Raw genomic sequence first — 13,494 nt, 5'->3', positions numbered from 1 at the left:
TGTCCTGTTGGTGCTGTACCAAAGTCCATTAATTGCAAACTGTGGATTTTTTGAAGGAACAGGCACTTTTGTACTCCGAGAACAATTCTCTGTGAGAGAGAAGCCTCCCTTTTTCGGAAGGACCCTACAATTTTCACTATTTTGCAAGGGGTGGGAAATTTTCAAAACACCAGTAAGTGAATTACATTCATCAGGGTTCTCATATTTTCTTCCCAAGGACAGCATCCCCTAATCAGTGCAATCACCCCAGCACTGCTCCCAGACCTCTTCCTGGCTGGCCGACACTGCCAAGCAGGTGATTTTCCTGCCCCCTGCCTCGGTTTCCCCATCAGCAGACTGGAAGCAGTGGAGACCAACTTAACCTGCTGAAACCCACTGAGGCGAAAGCAGCAGTACCTATTGTCAGCCTGAAACTGAACAAGTTGTTTGTTTCCAGCTAATCAGCACGTAACATAAAAGGTCACTCTGGTTGTAAAAGCAAGATGCTATTTTAGGCCTAAAGATTATTATTAAAGTGGAAATGGAAAATAACCTGAAAAGAGGGATTGAAAACACAACACAAATGTTACCCATATTTCACTGAAAACAAGAAATTGCTCGAGTCTTGACAGCATCCTTCCTCCTACAAGGATGGATTTTTATAACAGTGCATTATTAATAGTCACATCAATGCATGACTCAGAGGAGAGACTATCTGGTAAATAGAGGCTGGTTGGGATATTGCCATGTTACATTAACTTTATTTCTGTTGGGCCACGTATTTCCACCAGTTTGGGATTATTCTCCTTTTCTTGTCAATAAGGATGTTTGAAGTCATTTCCGCAGAAAGCCCCATTTGTTCTCAGCACGAGCATTTGCAGTAAGTCTACACTTTCCTCAGATACAAGAGATCCTTTCTCCATCTCTACAAGCGACCACAGAAAGCCCTGAAAGTCTCCTTGTAGGTGGAGGGCTTTGGTGGCATTCGGGATGGTTGTGCTGTGGCCACCTATGTCACAGATCGCCCCAGTGGGCTCAAGTCCAAGGGAGCAGGTGCCTTTTGGGGAGTTGTTCTGCCTTGGGGGTTTCTGTTAGAATCGAAATGCTTGCTAGACACAAATATGTCTTCCATCTAGATTTTTCTGGGACTAAACAAGCCATTCCTGTGGAAGCAGCCAGAAATTAGCCGCTCATGTTGGAAATAAGGTGTCAGGATGGCTGTAATGACTCTGGTGCAGACGGTACCAGATGCAGGCCTGCATCCTGGCTCCGCTGCTCCCCCCAGGCACTATCTTTGCCAAAAGGAGTGACACCAGGCTTTCTTTGCAGCTTACTTATGCTGAAGCGCTGGCTTGCCTGTAGATGCTGGCCAGTCTCAGGGCATATTGCTTTCAACACAGCCAGAGTTGCGAAGAAACAGGCTGTTGGAGTTGTAATTTGTAGGTGTTTGGGAGGGGTGCTTTTTGAGATGAAGATGCCTGAGTAGTTTGGATGCCAGCACAGCCACGGAGCTCCTCCGCTGTGGAATAGCTGCTCTCATGCCTCTGTGCCCAGGGAGCCTTGCACTTACACAGGCAGGTGGAAACCCTCCCTTGGCAAACAAGTCGAGGGGCTGGTTCTGCAGACGCCTGCCACCAGCTGCAGTATGTCCTGCTGTAGGTAGTGCTGCTGCCTCCTGACATGATTAATAGCGCTAAGCCCCGAGCTTGAGTAACAGCTGTTGCCATGATCAGGCCTCCAAATGAGGTGCCAAATAGCAACGAAGCAAGAAAGCCCCCAAATCCCAGCGAGGCCAAAAAAAAAAAACAACCCAGGGAAAATAATTCTTGTTTCTGTGCCCTGGGGTGTAAATCCAGAAAACCTCTGTGTGTCAGCAAAGTCAGGCCAGCAGCGTGGGTTTTCACCCTGGATGCTCAGGACCCTTCAAAGCTGTGGTACCCAGTGGCTCTGAGCAAGGGGGCAAATCCCTGCCCTGGCACAGGCTGCTCGTGCTGCAGCAGTACCCAGGGAGCTGCAGAGGCTGCCTGTGTGTAACCAAGGTGTTTGCCGAAAAAAACAGGTGTTGTTTCTGCTGCTGGATGTGAATGCTTTGAGCTGTCATCTTGGCTTTCTCTTTTTTTTTTTATTATTTAGAAGACAGAACAAATACGAGAAAATGAACTGCAAATAATGACTAACAGCACTTCCAGTCCAAATATTTGCTCACATAATCATGTGGAAACTTTGAAGGCTTGTGAATGGTTCTGGCGCTGCTTATAATACAGCTGGGCCCAAAGACAGTTGAGATGTTCCTCTCCCAATGTCAGAAGAGCCTAGGGCACTGGAAGCTGCTTTCAGGGCTTCTCCCAGGTCCTTGGAGAAGTGGGGTGATGGAAAGTCAGCACAATCCAAAGATGTAGTGGTGGATGTGCTGTGTGGGAGCATCTCTTCAGATCGATGCTGCAGCCCAGAAATCGGTGTCTCCCTTGAACACATCATTTGACATCTCTTTGCTTCCAGACAGGACTGTGCTTGCTCAGGGTGCAATGGCATTTCCCAGATCTGAGACTGGGGTTGAAATCAATAGTACCAAATTCATTCTTTTTTTTCCTTAGTTTGAACCTTTGGAAGCTGTACCCAGTCTTCTTCCAGCCATGCAGCCAGGAGCAGGAAGGTGATGGCTCCTTGAGCGAAACAGCACAAACTTGTTTATCTCAGCAGCAGAATATACAAGCGAAGCAAGTTCCTGTCTCTTATGGGCACACTGGCTGATTTTTTGTCTTTCCCTATTGTCACATTCACTGGTGTACTAGCATCAGTCTTGGCACTGTATTTAGCTGTGAATTTGTGCTTTTTCTCTCCTCCCACCCTCCATATTTGTGGCCGCTGGTCAGGTGTGCCTAAAAGAACAGGACATGAAGCAATGACTCAACAACTGAGGTGCTCAGAAGAGCCTCCCTGGGGGCTCGTGGCATGTCAAAGAGGTGCCTGGGTCCAGCAGAAGGCTTGAGCTGCTCCTGCCCAGTTGGAGCAACTGCAGCAGGCGGTGTCAGTAGGTTGTGAGCGAGCAAGTCTCCTCCCTTGGGCAGCTGAAAGGTGTGGAGCTGGGGCACACAGCCACTAAGTGCCCATCCCAGGATTAATTCTGCACTTGCAGGATAGCCAAGCCTCAAATGCAAGGTTTTGGAGCCAGTTTCACTGAATATAATTATTTGTATTCATATAATTAAGGAGGTGCCATTAAGACTGATACAAGTAGTGAGGTGGCATTTGGCATTTTAAAAATATGTGCAGTTCAGGATGTGTTGTCATTAGTGGCCAGGTATTTCATAGCCATTAAAATATCAAGAGATCTTGTGCAGCACTGGGTGCTGTTGATTTGTGATCAAATCCAGCATGCAGGTAGCAGGTGGCATTTCTACAGTTCCTGCAGGGAATATATCCCAAAACGTCAAATTAGATTATTCTGCTCTTTCTATTAGTGAAAAAATGTGTGAGAAAGGGACTGGGGGAAGAGGAGGAAGGAGGAGGAGAGTGTTTTTGCTATTTTAAAGTTAATATTTTAGCTTACAAGTGTTAAGGTGGCTTGCCAAAATTAGGAGCCATTAAAAACAAGAGTCATGTGCAAAACTTGTTCTCTCCTTGTTCCCACTGTTTTCTTTTGGTCAATTCCCAAACTTTCATTTGAGACACATCCTTCCTAGACAAAATTACTCAGAACCTGTGCAATGTTCAGAGGAAGTTTTTCTAAAACGTGCTTTTGGAATGAAGAATTCCTGACACTTAATTCACTATTCCTAAATTAATGCTTCCTGCAAAAATGTTCCCTGGGCAACCCGCTCTAGGTGTACCTGCTTGAGCAGGGGTTTGGATCCAGTGGGCCTCTGGAGGTCCCTTCCGACCTCAGCCATTCTGCTATTCTCTCACTCTGCGTATTCTGGTTGTGACCAACCCCCATTTTTCTTCCTCAGGGATTTTTCCTCGGATGTCCTGAAGCCACCACCAGTCCTGGCCTTGCGGGGGCTGCCAAATGTGCCTGGAAGCCTCCTCCACAGCAATATTGCCAAAGCCACTTTTAAATGGAAGGTACAAAAAGTAAACACAGCTAGTCCTGCCTGCAAACAGGGCTAGCTCTGTTAATTGGGATCTTCTCTTAATTATTAATGCATTAATGCTGCTGGTTGCTTTAAGTTGGGGAAAGCTTGTTTCTCCCCCCATACTTAAGAAATGATCGTTTATTGCCACTGGCTGCTCACACGTGGGCTCATCCCAGCAGTTAATGCAAGCAAGATACTGGTGTGCTGCTGGCCTGCCCTTTCTCCAGCATCCCTGGGCAGTTGTTGTTGTTTATGTTCCTTGCATCCAGGGTGTCTTGAAACAGAGAATGGTTTATCTCTGATTTTAAAGAGGCTCGCTGTATTATGGCCCTTGTACAGCGCTGGCAAAATCTGACAACCATTAATGAGATTTGTTCAGTCTCAGGAGCTGGGCTGACAGATGGGGCAAGGACGGTGCCCTGGGCATTGGCATAGCTGGTGTGGGGAGAATAATTCTTGTGGGTCCCTTTCTGCTTGCGTGAGCATTTTCAGAGCATCTTTATAAGCCCCAGCCTCTCCTCTGTTGTATTATTTTTGTTTGTAAATCCCAACTGCAGAAGGATTTTGGCTCAAACATAAAGCTTCCTCTGACCTGAGTAGCGCAGGGCAAATCTGGGATCAAACCTGTGAAGTGAAATGGGTTTATTACCCTTATAAATTTAATCCGGAGCTTTTAGTGCAAGTAACCAACTACCCTCCAAAGCGATTCCGCTTTAAGGCAGAGTTTCCCAAGCTGCAGGTCTTAGAGACGTGATGAGACTGAAAACTACCAGGGAGGGGCTGGACAGCCAGGTCCCAGTCTGCTGTCTTTGGAGGTGGAAGCTCTCCACCCAGCCTGGAAAAGTTCCCTCAGCGAAACCATGATTTCACAGAGGCTTGTATCTCCTTCTCCTTAGGGAAGAAGGGAGTTTTGCAAAGATTTACTAGGCTCCTCCAGCTTCCCCCCCCGACTGACATCCTAGTGCATCCATTTGGAGAACAAAACAAGAGGAATCCACATTTGGCTTTCTGCTACCAAGATAAATATCAAGTCTGTTAAACCCTACAGTTATCCGAAGTCCTTTAGAAAGGAACGAGCTTTTATCCCTCGCTGTAAGGTAACAGATACTCACAGTAACTGGTTTGTTTTCCTTTCCTAGGAGGAGACGGGGAGCTGCCTGTGGGAAGGTTGTGTCACCAGGGACGTCACCTTATCCTGCAGGCACCATGGAGGCTGGTCCCTGGGTGAGGTTGGCAGTGACTACACACCTCCTCATCCCCGAAACCCTTGAGCCTACACAAGCATTGCTCACCTCCTGGCTCACCGCAAAGACCCATTGTGTGCAGCAAGGGATCTGGACGAGCACCAGATTGTCCCCAGTTTCATCCCCTTTTGCCTTTCCATCTCTTTTTTTTTTTTTTTTTTCCCTTGCCCTGCTCCTTTTCATTCATCTCCTCTCTTCCCTTGGCTAATTCACACTTTTCCAGGCGCTTTTTATCACTGCCACTGTTTCCCCTGCTCGCCCTTGATCCGTGGTGCAGTAACAAGGGTGTCGGTGGGGGGGTGGCAGATGGTGGCAGCGGCGGGGCTGGGCCGGGGCTCATCCATCACCGCCGGGCCGGCGCTGGAAGGGCTGAGCCGAAGCAAGGTAATTGTTGGCGGAGAGGAGGCATTTTTCACCGCTGACGAGGAGGAGAGGTGCGGGGTTGTGCTAATGCCATGGTGAAGGATTAATTCATCATGGTTTCTCTTTTTCTCTTTAATTCATCCCTTCTCGATCAGCGCCGCAGTCCTCTCAAATGCCAGGCAGCTGAGAAGTCTCCAGCTGAAACCTCTCCACCGAGCGGAGCCGATGGGAAACAGCGGAGACCAGTGCTGCTCTTGTCATTATCATCCCCATCATGGAAGTCAAAGGGTCAAAAAACTTCCACTTCCACCCCCACGAACTCTATTTTGGGTTCTAGTGCTGCGTGCAGCAGCATTCATCTTCGTTATATCCACAGCGTGCCGTCAGCACTCAGACAGTATGACTCTGCGGAAAGGCAGATGTGGTTCGCCATGAGCCAGTTGTTCTCCCATTTGCACGTCCCAAAACAAGCTTCCAGCAGAGAGGGACACCTGTGCAAGGGCTTCACTCTGCAGGGTCCTAGCCAAGAAACCCCCAGAGGCAACATGTGTAGTGCACAGACTCGCAGGCTGGGTGCAAACTTAGAAGCAAGTGCAGTGTGGAGAACAAAAATCGCACAAAAAAAAAAAAAAAAAAAAAAAAAAGATATGTTAATGGGCGAAAAATCATCTCTTTCCTTCTGTTTTATTTTAGACCAGTTCTGAAGTAACTGGTAAAAATTGAGAGAATTTAAAAGATTTTTTTAATGATTTCACTCCTCTCAATATTTTGAAAAGTGAAGATCTTACTCAGCTGAACAAAACTTTTTCCCATTGAAAATTTATGCTTAGAAAATAAATTTATAAGGGCAATGTATAAGGCACTGTAATGGGAATTGGTAGGAATACACCGTTCTACACTGCAGTAAAATTTAATTCTAGGTGATTTCAGTTGTGATCTCCAAAACAAATCCTGAATGCAGCTGTCATCCCAAAAATGCATCTCTGTTGGAAAGCGGTTCTCACATGGCTTCAAGCAGGTATTTTCAAAGGCTTTAATTCATCATATGCCGGCTCTACTGCGGATCAGTCACGCTGCACGCAGGAGGGTGGGCATTCACCTAGCTTCAGCCATTCAAAACTGAGGCTTTAAGCCTAAATTTGCTGTTGTAGTTCCCTGGTGACTCAGAGGGAGGTTGGCACCTGCAGCACCAGCCCCTCCTGTGGCTCCATCAGTGGCTCCTGCCCGGTTCTTGCTGTCCCTCCTTGTGTTGGGCTTTTTTTGCTACCTGCCCTATCAGCACTCTGTTTACACTATCTGCTTAAATACATTTTGGCCAGGGAACGTAGTGCTATTCCCCTCTGTAAACACTTGATTTAGCAGTGCTTTCCTTTGACTTGCTTTATTATGACTTTTGCTTTGCCCGGGTGATAAGTTATTCATTATGCACAGGCTGCAGAGACAATTGTATTCGTTCCTCTTCCTGCTTGTGCAATATTTTGACATTTCCCTGTGTCTGTTGGAATTCAGTCCTGTCTTTAAATAAATATCTTGCCTTCCCATGGGAAGAGCTCCAGGAGCTCCTACCTCAATGCAGCTTTCCAGCTGTCTGGGTTTTCTTCATCCGCATCTCGGGTGATAGAAATGTGGAGGAATTGCATTTTTTTTGTCTGTGGGATTTTTCCTTTCCTTTTTTAAGGTTAAATAGAGCCACACCAGATCAGGGTTCCAGCAGTTTACACTCACCAGCTTCTGTATTTTGTTATCTTTTAGCCAAAGATGTTCAGTTTTCAGGTCAAATAGCAAATCACAGTTTTCTAAAGGGTGGGATAGGATAAGATAATAGGATAGGAATGCCCATGTTCAATGAAATGCTCTGCTAGGTAGCAACTGGGGGAGAATTTTTCCAACCAAGGACCAAACCAAAAGCAGTACACAGAGTGAGGAAGACAGAGTTCTGTCTTTCTCTGCATTGCAGTTTTGGTGTTTATATGACTTTCTGATTATTCTTTGTGAGATGTTTGGTTTTGGTGACTGTCTTGCAGGAGTTAGGAGTGCTTTTCTTTTGGCCCAGGTTTTGGTGTTTCCTAAGTACCTGGAGGGATGTTTCAAGACACACTGGAAGTACAGAAGGGAGGTAAGTGGCACTTTTAAAAAACACTCTCATCTACCAGAGCTTGCGAAAGCCAGCCCAGCTGTGAGGTGGGAAACACTGGTCCTGTCTTCCCATATTTCCAAGCCAGGTATCCTGTGGAGAGACAGAGTATCAGCAGCAAAAGTCAATTTGTGTCAAACTGATCTCATTGTTTAAAAATAAAACAAACAAACAAACAAAAAAAGCCAAATCACCATTAAATGCCTCAAAAGCTGGAATAAACCAGGCAGCCTGCAGAATAAGACATTGTAGCAGATGGGGCTGTCTGCTATGGGTGATGGCGCTGCTATGGAGGAATGCCCAAGGACAAGGTCAAATTATGGTGGTTAGCAATACCCCAAAAAGCCAGACAGTGACAATTATCCAGCTTAAGTATTTTTGGTGGCAGCTGCCCCCTGCCCAGAACACTGGGGTGTTTCCTCTCTCCCATTTTTAAAATTTGCCTTCCTTTGTCTGCATCCCAAGCACTGAAGCCCTGAGCCAGGGCTGCTCCCACCTCCCCAGGAGCATCTTGCACCTTTCTTGTCACCTTGTCAGCCAGGTGTGGGTCGTCCAGTGATGCAGGTGGGATACTTTGCAGATGGGCTTCCACTGTGCCTTACCCCATGCATATACTCTAGTTGAAGTGCTGCCCATCCAATCAAATCCATAGGAGAAATTAAGATAAAAGTGGCTTTTCAGCAGCCAAAAAGACTAATTATGGTTAGGAGCCCTGATGGTGCCATGTATTTTGGATGGTCTTTTAAATATCTGATTTTAAGCTTAAATTTCAGCTCCATTGTGGACAGGTTATCGCGCAGCTGCCCGCTGTAAAGGTCTTGTGCTTTCCCTGAAGCATCCGGCTGCAGGAGGAGATGGATGATGAGCTGGGTGGACCTTCTGCCTGCCAGGCTAGACCCTTGCTAGCACCCCTGGGGATAAGCCAGGGCAGACAGCAGAACACAAACAGTTTGCTCCAAATTGCACTTACTGGCAAATCACCGTGTTAGGGATTAATCTTATTACTCCCCAAATGTCAGCACTCCTTACATTTGAAAGGGGTAAGAAAAAAAAAAAAAGCGTCCTTGTCCTCATTTTAATGCCTAGCCTTTGTTGTTGTTTTAGCCCTACTCGCTTCCAAACCTTTTATTAAAACAGGACCTGATGATTTTCAGGGAGCCCACATGGTTCTCGGTAGCCAGCCGCGCTGACTGAGGCTCTCGGAGCGGAGGGAGACGTTTACAAGTGTGCACGCTCTACAGCAAACCCTAGGGTGGTTGAGCCCGTGCTGTTCCCATACCCTTAGCAGCCCACACACAGCTCTCAGCTGTGCTTTTATTCACATTTTGAGCTCGTGGTTGCTTGCCCAAGCTGCACAGCAAGGCCATGGGCCAGCTCATTTGAATGCGAGCCCTTCCCATGCCTTTCCCACCATTCCCAGGCTGGGAAGGACGTCTCCTCTTGCAGCAAACATGGAGGAAAAGTCTCCGTGGTATGTGATGGAAGGCTGATACTAATATATCAAATAACACGAGGCAGTAGGGCAGGCACGGCTTCATGCTCAGGCCAAACTGAAGATGTTTATCCCAAGACCCAGCTCCATCACCCAGGACTGCTCAGCAGTGGATGGGCACTCACAAATAGGGTCACTAATTCAGGGTGAACTTGTGCAATAGAGAATAGCAGGTTCCTTTTTTTTTTTTTCTTTTAAACTGGTAACTTATAGGCAACAGGTTCATGTTTCTCCTCACATATGCCTCACATACTTGCCTTTTGTTGTTTTGGCTAAAGCTATCCTCCCAGGACCCCCTGAGCACACCGAGCAGCATATGGCCTTCTACTTGCTTCATTTCCAGCCCTCATTTTTTCCCACACTAAACCAGGCTTTTTCAGGCAATACTAATCCCTGGTGCCTGTCACTGGTAGAGAAAAGCATTAATAACTGCAGTTATCCTGGAAATATCTGTCACCCACATTTGTTTTTTGTTTCCCTTTGGGTAATCATGCTCCAGATCTAATTACTGCAGAAATTTCTTTTGCTCCACCGAGCAGCATTTTGGGTTACCTCCCCGGCTGGTTGTAAGTTAACTCCACCGACTACGGGAGATCCGTATTGATGTACATCAGCTGAGGACCTGCTGCTTCGCATCTTTATTCCGTGTGTGGCTTGGGGTTACAGAGATGATGGAGATTGATGGCTTCACAAAGCCATGGGACCGAGCTTGAACTAAGGCAAGGCTGGTCCTGAAGTCCAGCAAAGTCAGGGAGAGACTTCCATTGCTCCGAGTGGGCTGGGGATGAGTTGTTTGGAGAGCAGGGAAAAGGGGGATGTTTTCCCCCTCTACCGTAGGCTCCTGTTTTGGTGCAGGGAGCCAGGGCAGCCTTTGTGACAGCGATGGCAGCTCTTGTGCCATGGGGGTGATGTCCACTGCCACTGAAGGCTTCATGCAACATCTCCAAGAACCATCATGGGCTGCAGTGAGCCAGGTCAGGCCCCTGCTTGCGAGGAGAAACCTCTCCTGCCTCAGCCGCACGTGGAGGCAGCCAGGATGGGCCTGGAGGAACCCTGCAGAAGTTACCTGTGCCTGCAGGTAGGGCTGAAACCAAGACATGTGAGTACATCTGGGTCTGGCTGACCACTCTCCTGGACCACCCCCAGCACACCTGAGCGAACCCTCAGGAAACCTGTCCCTATCTCTCCAGAGGCTCAGCAGAAGCCAACACGAAGCCTCCTTGGGCTCCAGAGGGTAAGGCCCGTTCGGGGGAGAGGGTGGTCCTCATAAAGTTCTTCACAGAGAACTTCCCGGTGTCCCTGCTGGCTGAAAACACCTTGTTCTTGGTTAGAGCCATATCCTATTTTTTGTCATGTGGGGGCTGAGGCGCACAGCACCGTGCAGCCTTGGTGTGCTGCAGGGCCGGGCACCAGCCCCTGCTCTGGGGCTGTAAGTCTGGAACGAGCTCTACAGCAGCCCTAAGTCAATGGCCTGGGGAGATTTCCTGGCTTAGCTTTAGCAGCTGAGGCTGTTGGGGAGGATTGATGGTCAGGACAAAGCTCACCAAACCGATTCCACTTACAAAAATGTAGGAAAAAAAAAAAAAAAGAAAAAGAAAAAAGGATATATTATCCACGAGAGGGAAGAGGGAAATGTTGAGTGTCGCTTGTTTTGCTCTTCAGCGGTGTTCAGGGCATGAATGGAGAATAAGGGGCTGTTAAAAAAAAAAAAAAAAAAAAAAAAAAAAAGGCAGGGAAAGGAGAAACAAAAGGGAGGCAAGATGCCTTGTCTTTTTTCCTTAATTAATCTAGGAAGGTGATGACAGGGTAGGATGAGAGATGGGAAGTAAATGCTCTGCTAACAGCCCTTCATGAAGATCTCTGGGTTTGACAAATGAGCTCAAAGCCACAGGGCCGGGAACCAGAGCTCCACCAGCACATCGGGACTGCAGCAGTCAGAGGGAAGGTGCGGAGGGGCTGGGAGGAGAAAAAACCCTCAGCCCCCTCCCAAAGTGCTCCCTGGCCACTCGCCGTCCCCATCACTCACATTCCTCGGGCTGCAGACCGAGAGCCGCCTGCTGCATCGCTCGTGCTGGCTGTGGAGAACGCAGAAGCTCCGTCTTGCTCCTGCCGTGGGTAATTTTTATTGCTGTGGACAAATCGCTGGATCATTTTGTGCTCCTAGGGGGTGCCAATCCCAGCCTGCAGCAGAGAGGTGTGAGAATAAATGCAGGGAAGGCAATGGATATATTAAGCATTACAAATTCTAAAGTTTTGTGGGGTAAACTAAGAAAGAATTTGGTAGAAGGATGGGAAGGGATAGCGCAAAGTAGAATAATGTAAAATATTTTCTGTAAGCAGAAAAGCTTGCACTGTGACACAGGAGGAATTACTTTCTAATTTCATCATCATTGCTTTTCTGGAATTTTGATTTCAAGACAAATACCAAATTTCAGCTTTGGGTTGGGGATTCTAGGTAGAAAATCAGCAAATCCAAATTTCTGGTTTTTGCCTTCCCAGAGGCTGGGGACCGTGCAGGAGATGGCTTCTGCCACCCAGAGCCACCGGGGACACGTAGAAGTTACTCCCCCCCTAGACAACCTGAGCCATAAACTTTATTGCCCTATAAAGAGTGATCTGCAACATCAGAGGCTTTTCAGGGATCAATAAAACCAGCGTTAGCTAAATTGTCAGCAGGCACTATCCCCTTCCCCCAGCCTGCTCCGCCTTTCACTTCCAATTATGCTAAGTTGTAACTCCAAATTTTGGGTGAAAGCCAAACTGTCAATCCCGTAATCAGTTATGAACAATGTGAGCAACGTCTGTCTAATCGGTAAATGACCACCTAGTCCGGGAGGCTCCTATAATGGTGCTCAAATAACCGCCAGGTTGGTAATTATTCATGTCTGGGAAGGGAAGAAGAAATCCCCTTTGGGAAGCATTGGTCCTGCTGGTTCAGAGGGCATCAAAACCTGGTGCAACACATTTCCTCGAGAGTTAGCAAAAAGTGCAAGAAAATGGGGAAATGGGAAAACTTTGGGGGCATGGTGGGGTCAGCTGTTTTTAGGGACACGAGTCCTCTGACCTCTTGGCATCAGGTGTGGGATAATCGGAGCGGTGCAAGCTCGAGGCCCCGGTACAGCCTGCATGGAACCATTTTTCATGAGGGCACCATGCTGTCAGCCCGTCCAAACACCTGAAAATTCAAGCACAGGCAGCAAGCAACCCCCTGCAGCGAAGCAACTGCCAACACACACAGGTTTCAGCTTAACCAGGGCATCACTTAATAGGTGTGAAAAGCGGCTGTGTGCAAAATGCAAACATCTATCGAAGAATGCCGAGCTTCGTTTAGTGGCGGGGCAATGGCAAATTGGGCAGAAAAAAACATGTAAATAACATTTACTTGGAGGTGTTCTCGATTGCAAGGCTGTGCACTGAGCAGTGAGACGAGCGCAGGTGGAAAGCACTGCAGAGGATGCTCCTGCTTGCAGCACCATTGTGGGAGAGGTGTTTGGGGGTAAACTAGAGGCAATCCCACTGCTTTTCCCGGTCCTGAGCATCCCTAAAGACCTTGCACAGGTTGAAGGACTCAGGGGGTGAGGTTTTTGGGGGGAAACACCCCACTTTTTTCCTCGCTGTTAGGGCGGGCTCCACCACCATGTACATACACCCAGTGTGAGCATGCAGGAAGAATTCCTAACTTCATTATTCACCCTCGAATACATATCAAAGCCTCTGTCTGCTTTAATGCCTTTTCTCATCTCCAGCCAGCCATCATCAGTGCAGGTAAGAATACCAACGATAAAAAATTAAAAGCTACAATAAACATTATTGATGCCATTCCTAACGAGACAGAGAAAGAGAAAGAGGGGATGCTGCGGTGATAAATATCATCTGTCAGCAATAAATTACAGCCGTCATTAGGTTTCTACAGCGGGGCCTGACAAATTATTTTGTGGAAGTGCATGCTTAGCTGCATCTTACACAGTCTCAGCCGTTGTGAGGCTGCACCTTAAAAAAAGATCAATTGAATTGATTCCGTATCGAGCCGGCACACGAGGCATCGTGCAGGAGCAGTGCTCAGCGCTGGGTACTGCTGTCGCCCCACAGCTGCATCCAGCTGGGCTGCTTGTGCAGGGTAAGGAGCATCACTGGGATGTTTTGTAGGGGCTGGATTTGCAGGGTTCCTGACCCCATCTTCTATAGAACTTGAGAATTAATGCTTTT

Source organism: Netta rufina (assembly GCF_964035555.1).
Source record: "Netta rufina genome assembly, chromosome: 9".
Lineage (NCBI taxonomy): Eukaryota > Metazoa > Chordata > Aves > Anseriformes > Anatidae > Netta > Netta rufina.
This window is presented reverse-complemented; position numbering follows the sequence as displayed.